General features: G+C 37.4%; 1 pseudogene; it reads right to left on the bottom strand.

Moving 5' to 3' along the window:
* Positions 1-1,823: 1,823 nt before the first annotated feature.
* On the bottom strand, positions 1,824-20,704 carry LOC124939133 (annotated as a pseudogene).
* Positions 20,705-21,649: the final 945 nt, after the last annotated feature.

A 21,649-nucleotide genomic window follows, 5' to 3' on the forward strand; every position in this document is an offset into this window, starting at 1 on the left:
CGGCCAAAAGAAGAGACAGGCTAGAAAGAAAACGGCTCCGGTCAAAGAAAAATTCGGAGGCAAGACGGATAAGCAACCGACCGAATCGGCTAATCCGCAGTCTGACACCCTCAACACAGAAAATTCAGCATCAAGCTCTAGCCGAACCGCTTCACACCACACCGGAGAAAATCGGACTAGCAAAGGAAAAGAGTCGGTAGTCGAGGAACAATCGGCAAGAACTGACGATGACGAAACCGGTCCGACTGGGCAACTAGAAACCGTAGACGAACGCATCCGGCAAACGGGCGAGGATCTCGTCAACCAAATCATGAAAGAAATCCATGAGCAGGCTCACGCGGCAAGCGACGTCTACTTTCAATGGGCCCTGAACCGACATGAAATTTTCTACACCAACATGCTACCGGAACATCCTGCTGACCAGAACTTTGAAAAGCTGGTTGAGATGGAAGCGGAAGTCATCAACCTGACAAAGGCCCAGAGCGTCTTGACCGCTCTTCGACGAAGTCGGATAGTCGAACCGCATGCCCGGTTACTAGGGCTCACCGAACACATCAAACGTCTTCAAGGAAAGCATATCCCAAGGACAGAGGACTCTCAATCTGAGCTCTTGGTGCTGGACATGCTAGCGGTCAAAGAACAGGAACTGACCGAGGAGCTGAAACGGTTGGAGGCGGAACTCGAGCACCAAGAGGCGTCACATTTCTCCAGTTCCCCACCTGAGGATGATGGACGTCCAAATCCGGTTGAAACCGAGCATGCCTTCCCTGAACAGGAACACACAGTCAACAACACCGATCCCAGGACAGGTACACCGCCCACCGATCAGCGAGTCTCTCTTCAAACCGAGGATTCAGTACCAGCGGTAACAGAAGATAGAGTAAAGGACCTCATCGAGGAATTTGTCAATGCCGCCATTCGGCCGTGGCAAAAGAAGATCAAAGAAACCGCGACTAAATCCATCGAGATGATTGAGTCGACAAATAAAGAGCTACAAACCGCGGTCGAACGGATCACGTCCGTTGAGGACAGATACGACATGACCGATCTTCTGTACAGTGACAATACCAACAGAACTAAGGCATTGGAGGCCGTCACTAAGAAGTTGGAAGCCAACCTCGCTCTTACAAGCCAAAAGGTCGGTATGGTGGAACTAAACTAACTAACAACCGATCAAAAGCTGAAAAAGATTGATGGGGATCTGGCTCAATCTGATGTCCAGGCCGATTCTACACTTGAGAGAGTGACAATGCTTGAAGAAAAGCATGCCAAGACCGAAGCCGATCTAAAGGCGGTCACCGAATAGCAGGCGGAAATGATAGCGGCAAAACAGGCAGTCGATAAGGCACTTGAGGAAGCAAATGAGCTAGCGGCTCAACGGATTCAAGATGCCTTGGACGAGCAAACCCGACTTCAAAAGGAAACGGCACTAGCGGATGCGAACCTGGCCGGACATTTTCAAACATTAGAAAACATCGCACCGGCCGTGGAGATCCAGCGAAATGAAGATGCGGCTCGACTAATCGGCCAACAAGCAGCATACAATGAGTTCGCCGAGGCTCACAAGAAGTCCAAAGCGGTTGCTTCACATCCGGTCCAGTTACAAGAAAAAGAAAAGCTCCGGTCAAGAGGGTGGCAATTTCAAAACTACTGGACGGAGTTACTGAAACGGTTGTTGATCCTCAAATCAACCCGGTTTCGCAAGATGATGAATACCTTGAGGAAGAATCCATACCGCTAAACAAAAGACCGCGAGGTCTTGATGCGATCCCAATCAGATCATTCGTTCCACCGGCTTCCCCTTTCACCAGTACTTCAGGCGGTCAATGATCCTCCTCCAGGCCTGTTCCAGCGGTCAAGGGAAAGGCAACTGATGAATCAGTGACATCAGCAACCGCAATACCGATATCTGCCTTTTTGAGAGCTAGTGCATCATTAACACCATCGCGTGTCATTCCATAGATGTGCTTCCTTTCTTGCATCTGCTTCACAATTTCATACTTGTGCTCTGTTAGGGAAGAAGAAGATGATCAATAATCAATGGACATGAGAAGCTTGGTATCAAAAATAAGGAAAAGCGTTTTTACCAGGGAAGACTCCAGCAAAACCATTGGCTTTTTCAATCAACTCCTCAACAGGAAGGGAAACAATGCTTGAATCCTTATCTTGACCAAGTAGAGTGGCAGATGGATACATGTTTGTTCCCATTCCAAGTGTACGTCCAGTCTCCTTGGCAATAGAAAGTTGATCACCTGGGAAGGGAATGATGAACAAATAAGACTTCTGTTCTATGAGACATAAAAACCATAACTTTAATTACATGTTATCATCTTGACATTTACACCAAGATTTAGAGCTCTTCGGATGGTTTCAGAACTATCATGCCTTGGAGGATCAAAGAGCGGCAGGAGTCCAACAAATTGCCATGGACCACCTGCACTGTCTTTTGATTTCTCTGGAACTACCTGAAATACAAAAGAAAGGACTTGATTGTTAGTTAATCATGCAAATGAATCACTTGGGAGATGATTAACTGAAATGATTATGAAGAATAGAAACATGTCTTGCATCACCCAAAGAACGCAACCCGCGGTCAGCAAACTTATCAATAATGCTATGGACCTTCTTCTTTACATCTTCCTTGGCATTGCAAAGGGTTAAGATCTGTTTCCACGTAATAAAGATAGGAAGAAGATGATAAATAGCTGTGTTCTATTCCATAAAAGATGAAAAAAATAAAAATAATAGAGGTACCTGTTCTAGGGCACCTTTGGTAGCACGATGCCAGTTACCATCAGCATCAATATAAGTCAAGGCAGTTCTCTTGTCCACGAGATTGAATGGCAGAAATGCACCTCTCTGACACCAACTCTTGCCTACCAAGAATATTTCCAAATTCCAATATGAGGTTAATTTCCAAAGTAACTTTTAAGTAAAAGTAGTTCCAAGGATGGAAGTAAAAGTTGTACCTCTTTTGGATCACCAAGCATACCAACAATGGTAGCATTAAATGCATCTTGGTTTTCAGTCCTAGATGCCCTTACAACAAGCAATATAACAAGATCTTTGTGAATTCCTTTAGTGAAACACTCAATCAGGTTTTTGTCAACGCTAAGTTTGTTGAGCGTCAATGTTCCTGTCTTGTCACTGCAAAGTACGTCCATGCCAGCTATCTCTTCAATAGTAGTCATTCTCTTGGTAATGACACCTTGTTGTGATAGCTTGTGGGAACCGATAGACATTGTCACTAATAACACAGTAGGCATAGCAATTAGAATACCACCAATCAAGAGAACCAGTAAATTGTCAATTCCATCTCTATACGCCCTATGCTGGATGAGATACATGACAAGGATCTCTATAGCCCCATACCAATGGCAATGGAAATGATACAGAAGTTTCCAATTGATGTCAGAACCTTCTGGAAATGCCCGACATGGTTGGTGTTATCCACAAGATCTGCAGCTTTACCGAAGAAAGTATGAACTCAAGTAGCAATAACAATTGCCTCAAGTTCACCTTGTTTGCAAGTAGAACCTGAAAAAACTTCATCATACGGGTTCTTTGTGATTGGTAGTCATTCTCCTGTAGGTGAAGACTAGTCTATCTTTAAAGGATCTCCCTCAAGGAGACGGGCATCAGCAGGAACGATGTCTCCTAATTTAAAGTTAACGATGTCACCTGGCACTAGTATCGCAGCTTCCTATTCGCTCCATCGGCCATCCCTTAGTACCTAAAGAACACAATTATACCGACACACAATTGTTTAGAAACGTCTTCACGTGCATGAAAATGATAAATACACAACCGTGTATGTATTGCCTTAGTCTTTGGAGCAAGATTAGCCATGCGAGCTGCAGTTGCATTACCATCATTGTTTTCTTCAATGTAACTGATGGTAGAGTTAATCACTAGCAAGCAAATGATTCCAATGAAATCTTTCCAATCTGAGGGCTTCCCACCACCATTAGCTAGAGCAATAGCCATGATAGCTGCAGCTTCCATCACCCATGAAAGTGGATTCCACATGAAACCAAGAAACATGAGAAACTTGCTCTCCTGTATTCATAAATTATATATATGTCAGAATGACAAATTTATTATATCTCTTGCAATTTGATTTAGAAAAATCAAGGACCTTCTTCTCTTCCAACTTGTTTGGACCAAAGATTTCCAGCCGGTTATTTCCTTCCTCTGTGGACAAACCCTCCCTCGAATATTTCAGCTGTTCTAACACTTCCTCAATAGGAACCTTTTCCTGAATTTTTCAAACACAAGGCAAACCAAGAAAATATATAAATAATAGGAAAAAAGCTCACTTAAACGTATGTATTTGTACAATTAGCTCACTTAAACGTATGTACTAATAAAATGTCATTTAAACGTACGTACTATCAAAAATTGGCTCATTTAGCCTCTTTTTGTAACCATGATTAACTTTTATTTTTAAATTTATATATTTATTAATTAAATATTAATATATTTTCTCTCTCTTTCCTTTTCATTTATTATTTCATTTATTACTAATAAATGAACCCTTTATTTTTATCTTTTTTATAATTTTTTATTATTTTTATATGAGTATTTACGATTGATTATTTTAATTTTTTTTATATATATGAGCATTCATCCTTAGTTATTATAACTCTATATTTATTCTTCTTTTTTTTATATTTTTTTATATTCACATTAATTATTAAATATTTTAAAATTATTTGATCCCAATAATTGAATATAACAATGAAAATTCTTTCAGCAATAAAAATCCTTCAACACAAAAATAAATTAATTAAAAATTAAGAATTGAATAATAATAAAAACTCGTTCATCAAACATAAAAGAGTAATAATCAAATATTAGACAAAACAATTCCTTTACTACTAATATAAGTCGTGAATAAAAATTAAATAAAAAATTATTAATTTCATTTTTATTTATATTAAACTAAATAAGAAAAAACCCTTCAAAAAAATATTAAAGTAAAACATAAAATTCATAAATAAGTTGTTAAAATTTTTTAAAAAAATGAAAATTTAAGAAATATTAGAAATAAAAACTAATAAAATAAAGAAGATGAAATATAAAAGAGAAATTAATATTAAAATAATAAAAAATTTAAGAATAAAAAAAATTATCTAGTTTAATTAATGAAAAAGAAGGAGAGAGAAAATATATTAATATTTAATTAATAAATATATAAATTTAAAAATAAAAATTAACCATGGTTATTAAAAAAGGCTAAATGAGCCAATTTTTGATAGTACATATGTTTAAATGACATTTTATTAGTACATACGTCTAAGTGAGCTAGTTGTACAAGTATATACGTCTAAGTGAGCTTTTTTCCTAAATAATATGATAATTCAGTAATGCATGAAACTAAGAATATTTTCATGATAATTTGATATAAGGAACGAGCACTTCAAGTTAATTCAATTCTACCAAATTAGTAATTAATCCACAAACATCATCAAATACACCCTCTTATAACAAAACAATATTTAGTAAATATTTGATGCATAAGTAAACTTGAAGGATCCTTTGCGACCCATTTGTAAGGTAATTATCCCTCTACACTCTTTTTGTTCATTTGCATGTCAAGGTGAAAATATTTACTAAATTATATTACAACTTGAAGCATACTTCACTTCAAGCGCCATGTAAAACAGAAGTGAAACATACTTAACATCAATTAGTTTATATGCGTAGAGGCTCATGTAAAACCTCCAACACATCAACAGACGCCTTATAAAAAACAAGACGATGTGCCTTACTTTGAAGTAACTACTAACAAGAATCATCGGGTTTTTGTATATGAATATACCATCCTACATTTAAAAATACGAGAAGATCGTTTAGAGTTTTACCTGTTTAACAACACATACAGCTTCATCCAGACACTTTGAGAAGACGATTAAAAATATAAAAGAAGATGTACACTCTCTTATAGATATGGTTTACCTGAATGTACAAAAATAAGACAAAAACTCGACGAGCGATTTATAACAGAGAAATTGCATATGTACAACAACGAATCGCTACACACTTCAGGAGATCCAATGTTGCATTAACATCATCCCAAAGACCACAAAGAAACTTCAACGCCGCCCCCATCAAATGTCATTTTGCGAGAAGATTGTAGAGGAGAATACTTTATCTTCAATAGATAATTGATTAGGGCAGAAAATTCATTCTTTGCCTATAGTGTTTTGGACGATTTCGTTGTTTGTTGTCTGTACATTCAAAAAATATGCTTCGTTAATAACAAAAATAAGTTTTTCTTACAATAGTAACTAGGGTTTCGTAGAAATAATATACAAAACTGTAATTAAACCTAACCCTAAGTAGGTTTTCCTAAATACGAAGGATTTTCATTGAACGTGACATTTTCGGAGTAGGGTTTCCTAAATATGAACGAAATAATAACCTCATTGTGCGTACATAATCCTAGGGTTTCATAAATACAAAGAAAACTTAACGATTTTGGTGTACGTACCATTTTTTAAACTGATTTTCGATCTTCTTAACAAAAAAATTTCTGGTAGACGGGGAGCCGGATTCGAATTGCCATGAAAGGAGGCAGAAGCTTGAAGAGAGAGAGATGAATCAGAAGGAAGTTTTTATAATATAAAATGATATTAGGGTTTATATATATATATATATTATAAAAGAATTTGCAGCAGGAAAATTTGTTTTATACCTTAATATGTGCGCTTGAAGTGAAGTATTCTTCACTTCCATTTTAAATGGAACTTGGAGCGAAGTATGCTTCTCTTCTGTTTTATATGTCGCTTAAAGTGAAGTATGTTTCTCTTCCGTTTTACATGGCGCTTAAAGTTAAGTATGTTTCACTTCCGTTTTACATGGCGCTTGGAGTGAAGTATGCTTCACTGAAAACAGTCTCTCCACATTCTCTAATGGGTTTATATACATGAATGAATAAATGTTTTTTACATGAACGCTAAAATGTTCTTACATTGATGTGTTGAAGGTTTTACATGAACCTTTAGGCATATAAACTAATTGAAGTGAAGTATGTTTCACTTCTGTTTTACATGGCGCTTGAAGTGAAGTATGCTTCACTTCTGTTTTACATGGCGCTTGAAGTGAAGTATGTTGCACTTCCATTTTACATGGCACTTGGAGCGAAGTATGCTTCACTTCTATTTTATATGTCGCTTGAAGTGAAATATGCTTCTCTTCCATTTTACATGGCACTTGGAGCGAAGTATGCTTCACTTCTGTTTTATATGTCGTTTAAAGTGAAGTATGCTTCACTTCCACTTTACATGGCGCTTAAAGTGAAGTATGCTTCACTTCCATTTTACATGGCGCTTGGAGTGAAGTATGCTTCACTGAAAATAGTCTCTCCACATTCTCCAATGGGTTTACATACATGAATGAATAACTGTTTTTACATGAACGCTAAAATGTCTTTACATTGATGTGTTGGAGGTTTTACATGAACATCTAGGCATATAAACTAATTGAAGTGAAGTATGTTTCACTTTTTACATGGCGCCTAGAGAGAAGTATGCTTCACTTCTATTTTACATGACGCTTGAAGTGAAGTATGCTTCACTTCCGTTTTACATGGCGCTTGAAGCGAAGTATGCTTCACTTCTGTTTTATATGTCCCTTAAAGTGAAGTATGTTTCACTTCCGTTTTACATGGCGTTTAAAGTGAAGTATGCTTGACTTCTGTTCTATATGTCGCTTAAAGTGAAATATGCTTCACTGAAAACAGTCTCTCCACATTCTCCAATGGGTTTACATACATGAATGAATAAATGTATTTATATGAACGCTAAAATGTCTTTACATTGATGTGTTGGAGGTTTTACATGAACCTTAGGAATATAAACTAATTGAATTGAAGTATGCTTCACTTTTTACATGGCGCCTGGAGAGAAGTATGTTTCACTCAATAATGTATCTCTACATTCTGTTTTACATGCCACCTGAAGAGAAGTATGCTTCACTCAATACTGTATCTTTACATCCCGTTTAACGGCGTTTGTGCTGAACCCAGAATTGAATTCGGGTTCCGGGTTCTCTCTCTTTCTTTCAACCCAACTTTGATTTATTAATATAATAATAATCTTGCATTTTGATTGGTCCGCAACAGGGGAACAGGAAAATTGGTAGCAGAAGATCTAGTTTGCTTCATATGAAGAAAGAAACATACAAAGACGTTATTGTTTATTTCAATTATGAATTATGGAATGTATGTATTAAGTATCAAACATTAAATTTTGTTTAATTATTATGAATGATAATATTTCTTTTATCATTTATTAAGGGTCTTTTTGAAAACTAAGGATTTATAACGCTTAAATTACTGAATATAATTAAGTTGGTTTGTTAATTACCAAAAGTGGTCTAACTAGAAAGTTTATATATTCATTATAAATTATGTTATTGGTTAATAAAACATCTATATTATGAATAAATTGTTAGTCATTAAAGTGACTGAATTAGAAAATTTATAAATATCAAATTAACAATAAAAGGAAGAGATTTATGTCTCTTCTATATTTTCAAATAGAAGACCCTTATTTAAGATTATTGTGTTTTTCTAGTTACCAAAGTGTTCTGATTAATGTATTTTTCTAGTCATAAAAGTGTCCTGATCATAAAGTATATATTAATTATAAATCATGGTATTATTTTAATTTTCATATTTGTAGTATGAAGAATTTGTTAGTCACCAATGTGACTGAATTAGAAGGCATGTGGATATCAAATAAAAATTAAAGTCAATTATTCATGTTTATTATTCATGTTTATGTGATGCCAATAATAAAATGATATTAAAGTTGGTCATGAGTAATTGATGTTCACATATAAAATATTATGGATCGATCAAGTTGGTCAGTTATTTTATAATTATGAGCATTATAGTGGTGAATTAATATAACATTATTTGGTATATTTAGTATATCCAAAGATTACAAGTATATCTTATTAAAGTATTATAATTACCAATTATATGAATTTATGTTGGGCATCAATTATGTTGGTATATTGGTGTGTCACCCAAATGAGAACATCAATATATACGTCTTATGAAGATATCTAAATTTGAATCAAAGTTAAGTTACTTAAAGCTAATGTGTGAGCATAAATTTTACAGCATTTGTTCTTTATTTTCTGCATTTACCGGCAACGTCTATTATTAAGTTTAATGGACTAAATTTCTCAAAATGGTGCAAACAAGTCCAATCATATCCTAGGGCTTTGGATCTTGATTAAGCACTTTTAAGTGAGAAACCATATGCTATTACTGATATAAGTAATGCTGATGATATATCTTTCCATAAAGCCTGGAAAAGATCTAATTGACTCAGCTTAATATTTATGTGAATAAATATGAAAACTAAAATAAATCCATAATAAAGAGTGTTCTTAGTCTAATTCGACTGCTAAATCACTTGTTGAGACATTGATGAGTACTTTAACCACGATTAAGTTTGATGGTTATCGTCCTAGGCATGACCATATTATTGAAATGACGAAAATAGTAGCAAGGCAGGGAATGAAAGTTAATGAGAAATTCCTGGTAACATTCATTCTCAATTCTTTACCCTTTGAGTACGATCCATTACATATTATTAAGAAAGGAGTCAACAATTGCAGGGGGTTGACCAAGTATTGTTAACCGCAAAAACCTTCATTTTATATTAACTCTATTAGAAGTTAATATTTATTTCTATTCTTAGCAAGCCGTCACAAAATCTTGAAAAAAGTCAAGTGCGAAACTGTTTGTTTAGACTTGAAGCGGCAGATAAAGGAGTGTGAAAATAAGAAATGAAAAAAACACAAGACACATAGTTTGTTTATGGATGTTCAGAACAAACTCTCCTACATCACCCCTTCTTCTCAACCTTGAGAAAAATATTTACTATTAGATTTGGTTTGAGTACAACACTTGTAAACTCGCACAGAAAAAAATTATTTCAACTTATATTACTGAAAATTCACACAGAATAAATAGTATGTAATGCAACTTTTAACAATCTAGAAAACTTGTAAACTCATAGAACTTGAGAGCCTGAGCGCTTGATTATAGAGAAGCTTGAAATTCGTAATAAGTCTTTATGTGAACCAACGTTGTAAATTCTCCTCCAGGTTTTTCTCAAATAGATAACAGCTCAACGATATGATTTGCTTCAGAGGACAAATGTTCTGTTTCGTTGGATGAGTGCCAAGGTAGTACATCATATAATATGGTATTGATTATGGATGTACTGAATTAAGATAGTGCGACGAATAATCATTAATGGGATGTGGTGTACTAGGAACGTACAAAACATGCGATTTGAAATAGTTTAGCACGAGACAGTCATCTATAGTTTTAACTCAAATGTTGTGTCAGAATGCTAATAACGGATACTTGATCAAATACCGAATTTGATAAAGTATTGGAAATGACTTATATAAAACCGAACTTGGTTAAATACCGGAAGCCTTGTCCAAAAACCAAACTTGTTAAATACCGGTAGGCTTGATATAAAACTGAAGTTCACATAATACCGGATGCGCTTCTAAAAAATACCGAACTCAGATAAAACCGGAAGCGCCCTTCCTTCAAAATATCGAAGTTGATCAAATACCGAATTTGATCAACTACCGGACGGAAAAACCGGACACGCATATAAAAATATCGAACTCAGATAAAACTGGAAGTTCCCTTCCTTCAAAATACCAAAGTTAATATAATATCGGATGTAGTTCTAAAAAATACCAAACTCAGATAAAACCGGAAGCGCCCTTCCTTCAAAATAACAAAGTTGAAAAAATACCGGACTCGCATAAGAGAAGCCGAGCCGATCAAAATATCGGACGTGCATCTACACACCTGAAGCCGAACATAAAACTGGACGCGTGTCTATAGAATATTGAAGTTGATCACATACCGAATTTGATCAACTACCAAACAGAAAAACCGGACGTGCATCTTTAGAGCTGAAGCTGGACAAAAAAAATGGATGCGCCTCTTCATTATACTAAAGTTGATCAAATACCAGATTTTATCAACTACCGGACAGATTTCCGATTTCGGTTGTCTTCAGTTTGATCCTATATATAATTAATAACACAACTTATTGATACACTTATAATTAATCTAAGACTTTAATTTAACAATTTTTCTATTTTTTATCATTTAAACTAAATTATCCAGCCGGATCATATTACGAGAAGATCAACCGGAAACTTTGAAATACAAGATGACGTAATATGACGAAATAGATACTTCTTGGGAAAATGCAAGAAGATAAGATCCGGATCAGAAGACTGCAATAAAAACAATGATGATCTGCTTATTCGAAGATCCGAATCAGACAGCCGGAAGGTGGATGTTTGACACGTGTCCAAAACTGCAAACCGCTCACATCATCAATTCCTGACCGGTGTATGCATGCTTGCCAAGTGTCAAAAATATGAAACATGCACGCAACATCTCTGAACCGGCGTGGTTTCAAACTGACAAATCCTACGGTGAGAGAAGAAGATAACTGTTAGGATATCATTTACTATAAAAGGAAGACGAAGGGTCCTCATTAAATACGGTTCGACAAATATTAAGAGAGAGAAATAAATCTCACATGCGATCCTAAATTGTTGTTTCATTTACCGAAAGCATTGTTGCTATATTGTGTTATTGTATTACATTAGAGTGAAGTGGTGTAACCGGCGAGTAGGGAGTTAGGCTCGTCCGGCATTGTGAGTGTTGTAACATTCAAAGTTAGTGGAGATCCTTCTCATAATCTGAGAAGAAGGAGTGACGTAGGAGGGTTTTCTCCGAACATCCATAAAAAATCTTGACTTGTGTCTTTTACTTATTTTCTACTTACCTACTCTAAAACCGAATTATTACTAACCGAAACATAATCCTTAACCAAAACCGGTCTATCGATCCTCCTTAACCGACTCCTTATAAACATCATGCAAATCTTGTGTGTTGCTTCAAACTGAAATAGATATTTCCGCCCTTGAGCCCGGTTCAAGAGTCTGTGACAGTTTGCGTAGTGTTAAGAAACGATTTTAGTCTCTAACCGGACTATCACCAATCAGAATGTGTTGTGTTGTTGTAAGCGGTCATTCCTTAAAAATTGGAACCTCGGTACTCCAAGAGCGACCTTGATCCTAACAAGTGGTATCAGAGCGAGGTTCTTAACACTCAAACAACCGAAGAAGATGGGAAGCATGACCCACAACGATAAGCCACCGATGCTAAACAATGAAGCGTTTAACAACTGGAAGAAACAGATGTATCTTCATCTAATTACAATGGATGATGAGATGAGCAGGGTTCTGAAGGAAGGACCCATAAGGATCAACAAGGAGATAGACGCATGGACAACTGAAGATCAGAGAAGAAGTAACCTGGACAACCATTGTATGAGACACATCTACAAGGCTATAGACGATAACACACTAAACAAAATATCAGATTGTGAAAATACAAAGGAAGCCTGGGAAACGATCATTCAGATTCATGAAGGAAATGAAAGGACAAAAGAGAACAAAATCTTGGTGGCTACTCAAAAATATGAGAACATGAGGATGAAAACGGAAGAAAATATAAAGGAGTTCAACAACCAGTTCACTAGCATGGTCAACGAGCTACAAACACTCGGAAAAAGATACGATAACCGGGAGATAATCATTAAAGCATTGAGATCACTACAGAGAACATGAGATATCAAGACCATGGTGATGAGGGAGTCAAGTAATCTCGGGCAGATGAAGCTGCATGATGTGTTTAAGATCTAAAAGCATACGAGTTTGAAATAAAGTCTCGGATCGAAGATGAGGCATCTACGTCAACCGCAACTAGAGCTCTAGTTACATCGGTGGAATCGGCCGTCCATGTATCAATCGCTCCGGCTCCCGTCAAAAATGCTGACTAGATCAGTGAAGACGTGATGGCGATGCTAGCACATAAATTCGGAATATTCATGAAGAAGAACCAACCACCATCTAACAACAGATTTAATTATAATTATGTTGATAAATCTAATAAAAGATGTTATAACTGTGACGGTTTTGGACATTTCATGTCGGAATGTAAGAAACCGAGAAGAGACTATCGAAAACCGGAAAACAACTACCAAAAACAACAACTATCAACGTAACCGTTATTAGGGTAACAACTATCAAGGGAACAATAACCGGAGGAATGACAAACAAAGAAACGATTACCGAAGGAACGATAACCAGCAAGCCGATGAAGGAAAGGAAATACAAAAAGCACTTATCGCATCCGACGGTGGAAGTGACTGGGCATACTCCGACAATAAGAATGATGAAGAGAGAGTAACATGCTTCATGGAAAACGACGAAGAGGTATTTGATTTTTCCTTTGATGAATTTACTAAGGATGATCTGATTTCAGCACTCAACGAAATGGTCGCTGAGTTCAGAAATATATTTACATACATACCGACTCGGTTAGAAAATGAAACCGGAGAGTCAAGTGGTACCACTGGTGAGCCATGCCAAACCAAGGTATATGAACCGGCTGGACTATCCTTAGAAAATGAAGAGATAATTCAACCAGTAACCGAAGAAAATGAACGAACACAATATATTACGTCTGCTTGGGAAAGATCCCGTGAATTCGTAAATCAGATGTGCAAGTATAAGAGGCATCCTAAATGTAAATTTGGTATTGGATACAAACAAATCAAATAACTCTAACGGGTTGAAACTCACAAAAGACAATATTCCTTTCGTAAGATTTGTCAAGAGCTCTTCAACCAACAATGAGGCAGAAACTGTCATAAAACCAGAATTAAAATATGTTAGTCCAACTGACTCGGAAAAATGGCTCCATCCTAAGAGAAGGAGAGCCAACCGGTTAGGAGATAAACATAACAAAACACGTATACCTCAAACTCAAACCAGTCAAAACTTTTCACCACCACAACATAAGGCACTCTTCGGAAAAAAGCAAGAGGTTAAGACAAATACCATTAGAACCATTACCGGGAAAGTGATCCGACTTATCAAAGTCTGGATCCCAAAGGGACTAATCAACCAAGGACCCAACTGAATGTGGGTACCAAAAAGGTGTAAATATTTCTTTTTTGCAGGTTAGGAGAAGCAATCGGTTAAAGAACTCGGAATGGTATCTAGACAGTGGATGCTCAAGACACATGACCGACAACAGTGGACTACTCACCGACATTGCTTATGAAACCGGAGCAGTAATCACATTTGGTGATAACTCAAAGGGTAGAACCGTGGGCAAGGGTAAGATTGTCCATGGTAACTTGTCTATAAATAATGTATTGCTGGTAGAAAACTTGCATTTCAACTTGCTAAGCATTAGTCAAATGTGCGATGTAGGATACAAGGTTGAGTTTCATAAAAATGCATGCTTAGTTAAAGATCATCAAAATGACATTTTACTAACCGAAATATTTACAAAGTTGATTGGAAAACTAAGATTGAGAACCTTGTATATATGATAGCTAGAAATGATCCAAACCGGCTCTAGCACAAACGGCTAAACCATTTGAACTTCAAAACAATAAACTTCATATGTTCTAGGAAATTAGTTTACGGTTTTCCAAATGTCAAGTTTTTAAAAGACAAAGTATGTGCTGCATGTCAAATGGGTAATCAAATAAAGTCCTCTTTTAAAAGTAAAGGCAATCATCAATTCGAACGATGTTTAGAACGCCTGCATATGGATTTGTTTGGTCCGGTTAGGGTAACAAGCATAAGAGGCATGCAATATATACTATGGTATTTGTTGATGATTATTCCAAATTTACATGGGAAATATTTTTAGCTTCCAAAAATCAAGCAACACCCAACCTGATTAAACTGATTTTGAGAATACAAAATGAAAAATCTATTCGGGTGAACAAAATTAGAAGTGATAGAGGAACCGAATTTACAAACAGCAATTTAACTACTTTTCTTGATGATTCCAGTATTAGGCACAAGTTGTCTAGTGCCAGAACTCCTCAACAGAACGGCTTGACTGAGAGATAAAACCGAACTCTCAAGGAAGCCGCAAGGTCAATGATAGCCGATTCGGGCGTTGCTCAAAAGTTTTGGGCCGAGGCTATCAATACCGCATGTTATACTCAAAACCGGTCTCTAGTAACTAAACGATTTTCTAAAACACCTTTTGAGATATATTATGACAGAATTCCAAACATACGGTATTTTAGAATCTTTGGTATTAAATGCTATGTTCATATCAACGACAAAACTTATTTGACCGCATTTGATGCTAAATCCGATGAAGGAATAATGTTGGGATATTCAGCTGTAAGTAAAGCGTATAGAATTTATAACACTAGAACTTTAACAGTTGAAGAAACATCTCACGTTGTTTTTGATGAATCGGTTGAACGAAATACTGCATTACCTTTCGACCTTCACAACAGAATGGAAAATTTCAATATCTATTCTGATGATGAAGATGAGGTTCCGGATTATAGACGATTTGTCAATGATCAAGCGGTTGATGCTGAACCTCAGCCTGATCAAGTTGCTTTACCGTAAAAAGTTGACTCTTTAGTTTCAACTGAAGAAATCGGTCGGTCTGACTTTGTTCAGCCTACGGATCAGTCTAACCTTGATCAGCCAACCGAACGCTTGGAAGACACGTCTCGGATAAATCTCAGAAGGAATAAAAATCATCCTCTTGAACTAGTAATAGGTAACATCTCATCACCCGTCCGAACTAGGCAACAAAATTTGGAACACTATGAAAACTCAGCTTTCATATCACAAATTGAGCCGACAAAAGGTGGATGAAGCTTTGTCAGATCCCGATTGGATCTTAGCAATGCAAGAGGAACTAAACGAGTTTGAGAGAAATAAAGTCTGGTACTTAGTCTCTAGACTGAAAAACAAACCGGTTATAGAAACACGATGGGTATTCAGAAATAAACTCAATAAAGACGGTTTAGTTACGAGGAACAAGGGATGGTTAGTGGCTCAAGGCTATAAACAGGAAGAAGGCATTGATTTTGAAGAATCATTTGCTCATGTGGCTAGACTTGAGGCCATTAGAATATTTCTAGCATTTGTAGCTTTCAAAAATTTCAAAGTTTTTCAAATGGATTTTAAAAGCGCTTTTCTAAACGGTAAAATAAATGAAGAGGTGTATGTTAATCAACCTCCAAGTTTCAAAAATTCAGAACACGAAAATCATGTTTATCGGCTAAACAAAGCCCTTTACGGTCTGAAACAGGCTCTAAGAGCCTGGTACGATACATTAACACAATTCATATTTGATCACAAGTTTACAATAGGCTCAGTCGATAAAACTATTTTCAAATTTGAGAAAAAGGAACATATACTACTTGGTCAAATCTATGTTGATGATATTATTTTTGGATAAATCGATCCAAAACTATGTGATAAATTCTCAAAAATGATGACTGACAAATTTCAAATGAGTATGATGGGAGAACTGAGCTTCTTCCTAGGGCTTCAGGTTAAGCAAATCGAAACCGGAACATTCATAAGCGAGCCAAAGTACACAGCCGAACTGTTGAAGAAATTTGGAATGGATACATGGGCTGAGGCGGCTACACAGATGAGTTCTTTTGTAAAACTAGACAAAGATGAGGATGGTCAAGTCGTCGACATCACGGCATATCGAGGAATTATTGGGTCACTACTTTATCTAACGGCTAGCCGATCGGACATTCTGTTCGCGGTCGGAGTATGCAGGAGATTCCAAGCCAATCCAAAGCAATCACACCATACTGCGGCTAAAAGGATCCTAAAGTATTTGAAAGGGACTCAATATGTGGGACTTTGGTACCCAAAAGATTCAAGCTTCAATCTCATAAGCTACTCAGATGCAGACTATGCAGGCTGCAAAATCGATCGAAAGAGTACAAGTGGGACATGCCAATTTCTGGGAGATCGGCTTGTCTCATGGAACAACAAGAAGAAAACTTCAGTTGCAACATCAACCGCAGAGGCAGAGTACCTAGCAGCCGGAAGCTGTTGTGTACAACTCCTCTGAATTCAACAGAAACTAAGGGATTTTGGCTTGATAGCTGAAGAGTCACCAATATTCTGTGACAACACCAGCGCAATAGCGATCACATATAATCCAGTGTTGCACTCAAGAACAAAACACATTGACATAAGACATCATTTCATCCGGGAGCATGTTCAACAGAAACACATCCGACTGGAATACGTCTCAACTGAACAACAAGTGGCTGACATCTTCACCAAACCGCTACAGGAAGCTAAGTTCTCTTATTTCAGAAACATTCTAGGACTTACTGATAACAAACAAATTATGCCATAATTATTAATGCATGCTTTCAAATATCATATTATGAAAAACGGGGTATGTGTTCAGGGAGAAGTTATCGCTTCTCAAACTTTACCCTAATAGGACATTAAATATTCAAAGATGCAAACCGGGAGGAAATCTCCGGTTATGCCTGATAACTTCATAATATCAAACCACATGTATACATACTAAGCGGTTCAAATGACTTGGTAAAAACGGATAAGCTTAGTCCAAAGTTGAACAAATGTTGATATGATTCAATATTTCTTCACACCGGAACAAGCTACTCTAATAAAACCGGTCACAGGAAACCAACCAGTAAGATGCATCATGAAAATAAACATTCTACACTTACACAATTTAACTCCTATTAATTAACCGATGACATAATTAAGCATGCTTAACCTACTAACCTAGCCGAACCTCTAACTATATAAACAACCCTTCACCCTTCAAAACATTTCACAAATTCACTATTCACAAAACTCTTGAACTAAATCTATCACAAGAACATGAACTCTGATCCACTCGCTAAAAAGATCTTGTTGGCTGATTTCAACTCCATATATCAATACGAAGATCATGAAATCAAAGAAATGTTCTTAGCCATTGAAAGAAGCGGGCTAAGAAAGTTTTTGGAGAACAGATTTATCATCGACTACTTGGTAGTCGATGAGTTCTTCGAAACAGCAAAAGAAGTGCACCAAGATATTATCGTGGCACGAGTCTATGGTCAATCATTCCAATTCAGCGAGACGAATTTCGCTGAATATTGCGGTTTACCCACTGCAGGGGTAACCGACCTCACTTACTCCTTAGTGACCATTGATGAAATGTGTCATCGGTTCTCATACTATAACATCCCGGTTAAGACCTGGGGTGCTAAGATTCAACTCTCTCACAAGTACTAGATTCTGAGTGAGATTCTAGGAAAATGTGTTCTGGGTAGAGAAAAGAGCTACTACTATACCTAGAGAATGTTCGAAATGATGATTGCCATTATGGTCGGGACACCGGTAAACTGGTCCTGGATCATCTTTAGCAATCTGAAGAAGATGATCATCTCAAACAAAACCGGCTACGCTCCTCAGCTAAGCGGTTTCTATGAAAGCTTGGACATCCATTCCGGCCCCTTCGTCACTCTCCACCCGAAGCCTGTGCTAACGAATGAGAGAATCTAAGAGTTGATCGACATGTGGGAAGCGGTAAGAGCTAAGAAGAATCAAACCGCTGGATCATCCAATGCCTAATCTCTTCTTTATCTTTCTATTAACAAACCGATAATTTTGCTGTACTACCGGTTTGATACCTTTATTAATGAAAATCTTTTATTTCCTTTTCCATCAAAATCTTGAGAAAATAAAGACATTAAATGCTCTATATCAAACAAAATCAAATCAGTCTTGAAAACTGAAATATTCGCTTCCCCAAAAGAATACCCAATCCCGATAGACTAGACAACCTACTGATTATCCTTCTCAAATAGATTATTCCCTTGAAAATTGATAAGCATTTATAACCATACATAAACGGTCAGATTTTTCAAAATATCCTCATTAAATGCACTCCAACCGCCTGCACTATAAAAGTGACTTCATCCTTCTTCAGCAAATCACACTTCAGGAATATCCCTCTCTCTCTCTCTAAGCTTGAATCTTAGAACCTCACTCATCCTTTTCTCAATCCATCTTTTGAAAATGAATGCTGAAATCCGAAACACTATCATAGTCGACATCTATGAAATGATAAACTCTAGGTTTGAAGAGACCATATTTTCACCCATCGTCGAATCCGGGTTGCAAGAATTTCTTGAGGGTTCGTACACCATTCTCGAAGAGGAGGTGTATGAAATTTTCAACAATGGGAACGTATGCACTGATGGCAGCATCATGACCATCATTGACAGATCACTCCATCTGCTCACCGAGGAGTCATTCGCCAACTTTTTCCAACTTCCATCGAAGGATTTTCAGATTTCCCAACATCCCACTTTCCAGCAAAACAGCACTATGCTTTCATCTTCTCCGGCTCTATCCATCCGGTTGACGACTGCAATGAAAAGGATGAACTCGCACCCCAATACCAAATCTTCCATAATTTGGTCCAACGGTCCATTCTGGGCTGAATGGCCAACCAAAACTACAACCGCGAGGCCTTCCACCTCATGATCGCAATCGTCACACCCTTGCCCATAAACTGGGCCTCATATCTCTTCAACAATCTGAAGAAACTCATTTCAGCTCCAAGAGGAAGAATCGACTTCGCTCCCCAGATCAGCCGATACCTACGAGCTCACTTTCCCAACCTCGGACCGGGAGTTCCTATAGGACCAGCCAACATCATGACCCGATCCATGATGGAAAGATGAATAAGAAGAATTGAGAACCAGACTGGCAACACTGTGGAGGAATGGGTTGACAAGATGATAGAGGGAGAGTTGTTTGATTTTCTTTGAATTTATGTATATTCCGGTTACTCTAGTCATTTTGTTGTACGACCAGATAACTACTTATTTCATTTTTTTTCCGGCTTAATATAAGAATTTCATATTTTTAATCTTCCAGTTTTTCACACAAATTTCCTTTCGGTTCTTATCTTAGTCGCATCAAAAACTTCCGGTTAACCAAAGCATCCGGTTAACAAAATTTCCGGTTAAGGAAATAAATCTCAAAAACACATCTGAAAATTCAAAGTTTACCGCTCACAGTTTACCGCTCAAGGTTTACCTTCCACAGTTTACCGCCCAATCTTACCGCCCACATTTAATCTCCGTAATTACCGCTGAAAGTTACTGCAGTAACTTTTGGAGGGAAATTTGGCGCCAAAAGAAAGATTGAAGTGACGGTTCAACTTTTTAACCGTCAAAAACCGCTCACCTATATAAGACAGACACATCTCATTATTCACTCAAGCTTTCTCTCTCTAAAAATCTATACAGTGTTTTGCATTCTACTCCTCACGATCTTCATCTTCTTCATTAAGTTATTTTACCATGGAATCAGATAAAGCAGTCTTCAAATACATCTTGCAGGTCGATTTCAACGATATCGAAGAACATGCTGCGGACGTACACAAAGCAGTGCTCCAATCTGTGAAGGATTCTGGGCTGGAGACATTTCTTTTTGGTCCGTTCTTCGTCCACCAGTCGTAAGTTGAAGAGTTCCTAAGAACGGCGATTCTAACGAAGAGAACTATCTCCGCCACCGTATGTGGCAAGGCCGTCGATATAACTGAAGAAACATTTTCAAAAGCTTTCGGTTTGCCGAACACCGGGAAAGATTTCAAAACAAGTTTATCAAAGGTAGAATCTAACGCAGTCCGGCTAGCTATCTCAAGTGATGACACGGATCTGGTATCTCACTCCCGCCGGAAGAACAAACTCAAGCCAGAGTTCAGATGGCTAGTAGACATCATATCCAGACCACTTCAAGGAAAATGAGGAAACTTTGACAATCTGACCAAGTTGAAGCTGAAAATGTTGATGGACATTGTCCGCGGTGACAAAATTGACTAGGGAAGCGTCCTGTTCGAACAATTTTGCGAGATGGTGGCCAAAACGAACGGTCGGGTTCAAGCCTATGCCATGCAGATTGGGAAGATTATGTGGTTTCTTCACATCGAAATCGGCGAAGGTGCACCACTTTCTTCCTCAAATATTTTAACTTCTGAACATATGAGTAAGAGAACGGTTATGCCGGCCAAGACGAGAGCTACAAGGGCTAAAACAACAAAGGAAATCGGACCAGCTGCCCCGGTTAGTGAGAGCTCTAAAGAAGCCGATCCAAAGGAAAGGCTAAACAAACCGAGATTCCACAGAAAAAAGTGAAGAGTAAAGAAGTCCGCAAAGAAAAGCAGTAAGAAACTAGAAGATTCCGAGAAAAAACATTATCTTCGGGAAAATCACCCAAGCCGTCTGATCAGCTACTTCAACCAATCCCACTAAACACAGTCCATCCAACATCGATCCACTCTTCTCGTCCTCCAGAAAAGAAGACAAACCTGGCCGGAGCAGTTACATCAAGGCAAACCGAATCCTCGGGGAGCCAAGACATACTGTCCAAGTTAAAAGAGACTCCGGTTACAGAGGTTAGTACTCACTCTCAAATCTCTAAGTCTCCGACTAAAAATATTGACGATGTAATCGTCGATATCGGACTGAGAACATTAGAGGTAATAGAGAACGTGGTCAAAAATGTCAACCGTGAAAATGAAGACGATGTGACAAGTCTTCTCCATAACACTGATCAGGTTGTAGCAACCGGTCAGACTACAGTTAACTCGGCCGAAGAAACGACCAACTCTAAAAACATCATCCCTTTGGCGCGGGAGGGAGACAAAGAAGAAAGCAACCATCTG

The sequence above is a fragment of the Impatiens glandulifera genome, chromosome 5 (assembly GCF_907164915.1).
Source record: "Impatiens glandulifera chromosome 5, dImpGla2.1, whole genome shotgun sequence".
Lineage (NCBI taxonomy): Eukaryota > Viridiplantae > Streptophyta > Magnoliopsida > Ericales > Balsaminaceae > Impatiens > Impatiens glandulifera.